At 38.4% G+C, this 2747-nt stretch overlaps 1 protein-coding gene across 1 annotated transcript in view; it reads left to right on the top strand.

The window, feature by feature from the left end:
• Positions 1-2637: 2637 nt before the first annotated feature.
• LOC138058321 (uncharacterized) overlaps positions 2638-2747 on the top strand; it is a 33089-nt gene continuing 32979 nt past the window's right edge. Inside the window, exon 1 of the mRNA XM_068904263.1 lies at positions 2638-2747. This exon is cut by the window's right edge and continues 997 nt beyond it. The gene's annotated coding sequence lies outside the window, so the exon portion shown is untranslated.

Genomic DNA, 2747 nt, shown 5'->3' with positions numbered 1-2747 from the left:
CCTATGAATAAAAGCCGTTCCGACCAGTGTCATTTTTGAGAAACTACCACACCCTTGTCATATTAAAAAGGTTGAAATACTCACGAAGTGATTACAACAACGTGAAGTTGTATTTTGAGATGACGTTTTCCTTGCCGTCGCCATCGTCGTTGGTTAAGCTCCCTGTTACTCCAACTGGATTTAGCGATTCTCTCAACTCCTTCACGTTGTGCGCTTTACTTACTCAAAAAGAACACTGATAATGGCAAATAACTCGAGTGCAACTATTACCGCACTGAAGAACGCTTCTTTAGTGCAGGAGTCGATGTCTTACTGACACCTGTAAAGGAAGAAATCTCATCAAGACAATAATTTACCATCAGTTGACATATCTGTCACATTGCACGCACTCTCTGATTTGCCAGTTAAGTACGCAGCGTTCTACGGCTGTGCGGCTCGTTAAATTTTGCTTGAATAAAAGTGCAACAAAGATCTTTCTACAGACTTAACTGATCTGAGTGTAATGTGAAGTGCTAAGTGTCTACCCCATATGAACCATGTGGGCGTTAGCCCTACCTAGCACTTCACATTACACTCAAATCAGTAAAGATTTAACTTGGTTTTCTCGTGTCGATCTGTAAGTAACGGCTAATTGGTGCTTTTTTGGTTGTTTAGTTCGATTTATGGCCACTTTACTTCATTGAAAGAGAGGTTTCTGAGGTACGTGTTTGTTGTCGGGGACCATTAGTTCATTATTAACTAGTGATGTGATTCTCGAAGCCCCTGTATACCAAGAAAATGATTTTAACATAAGGTCTTCAATATTTTTGTCACCTTATTACCCCCAAGCCATTATAATAGAGAGATTTATCATAGAGTTTGCGAGGCCCTTCCAGAGATTTGGGGGAACAAGGGCACAAGTACATGGCTAATTTGAACTGAGGAACAAATAGGGGAACAATAACATTGTATCTTAGGGAATAAGGAAATATAAACCATTTTAGGGATCAAAAAGCTGGGAACAAGTTTGCAAGTAATTTCGCGAACAACAGAACAAGGGAAAAAAGACCTCCTGGGAGGGTCTCGTTTGCGGCCAACGGCGATCGATGTACTAAAATTTGCGTTTAGCGAAAATAGAAGAAACTTGTTTGATATTAGAATAAAAGAATAGTCCAGTTTCAAGTTCTCGATGACCGCTGAATAAAAACACAGAGGACGCATTTTTACAAGGTCAGCCTCCATCTGAACTGTATATATTTACAAATTCCAGCGAGGAGATGACTTATTTACTACTCTGTGTATTGTTTAGTTTCAAATTTTAGGCACCATCCTGACGGTATTTGTGAATATCTTTTACACATTCAGTTCCTATCAAGTGGCATTTCCTGCATTTTGTCTCCATAAGTAAGACTGCGGGCCTTACGAGTCTGCAGTGGCTGATAAAAACGTTGAGAACACTATGTAAGACAGATTTAGTACCAGACTAAGCAAACTCTGTATCTGTTTAATTGTGACCTTCAAGGTGTTTTCAGTCTTAAATGAAATGCACTCACCTTTTACTTGAATTAGTATTTCGATTGAGGGTTGAATTGAGGTCGATGCAATGCTGCAATGTGATCTCATCTTTGAAGACTGTGAAATGTTCCAAGGCAAGTTCATATAATATCCACTCTTTCAGCTTCTTTGATTTGTGCCGGGTTTATTCTAGGTTATAAATAAAGCAGTCATAGGAATTTTCACAAATCACTGAGCCTTTGAACAAGAAAACAATAAAGGCAGTCTAAGAATATAATCTACGTGACAGTGAAACATACATTCTCTATTTTCGATTCCCCATAATACACTTTGTTTGCCCCCCAAATTTTGCACAAACCATTGTTTTCAAATGCTCTTGGGAATATGCAGTGTCCCCAAGAGCATTTGAAAGCAATAGTTTATGTAAAATTTGGGGGGCATAACAATACAATGAATAGACGGCATCAAAATACAGCGTTATTTTAAATATACTCAAGTATAAGATGATCTTGCTCTGGAATATAAAGTTAAGTTACTTACTGATGAACGTTCCAAGGAAAGGCCCACGAGTGGATCTTAAGAACTAGTTATATATGAATTTCAAATATTCATATTCAATATCCACCGCATAAAATTGAGGAGGGCATTGGGGTCTATTAATTCTATATATTAAAGAGACAGAAGCCGTTGGAGCCACGTAAGACATAAAAAGAACGACAAAGGAGTTCAGTGGAACATTTTTTTGAAAAATCATTTCTAATTTTGCCTTCAAACTCGATACACTTTTCCCCATACAAACCCTTTTATGTTCATGTTCAAATTACGTGACGCGCGGCGCTGTTTACGCTACAAAGTCAACACATATCGTAGAGGTTAGGATACCTATGATATAAAATCCGCAAAACCACCGTGTATTTTTGCCGAAAACAGAAAACCAAATGCTAAAAAAGGAAAAACCGCAAACCGCAACAGACACCAAAACCGATGTTTTGCGGTACAAAAACCGATAAATGGCCAAAACCGAAGATCCCGACGCTTCCCTCATTATTAATCGTGCTATCGTGGTCTTATGGAAGAAGTAAAAATGGTCACTGTTATAATTTCACCGTAGGCCGAGTATATCGTTTTTCCAATTTTAAAAGGGCACCAGAGGTCAGTTCGATCCTTGTTGGTGATTGGCCAATACAAAGATTAAGTAGCTGTTGTCTCAAATGGATAAGAATGTTTTGTCTGAATTGCTTTTCGCGTGACTG

This window comes from Montipora capricornis, chromosome 7 (genome assembly GCF_036669925.1).
Source record: "Montipora capricornis isolate CH-2021 chromosome 7, ASM3666992v2, whole genome shotgun sequence".
Classification (NCBI taxonomy): domain Eukaryota; kingdom Metazoa; phylum Cnidaria; class Anthozoa; order Scleractinia; family Acroporidae; genus Montipora; species Montipora capricornis.
Note: the sequence above shows the minus strand (reverse complement) of the source record. Positions and strands in the feature narration are given on the sequence as shown.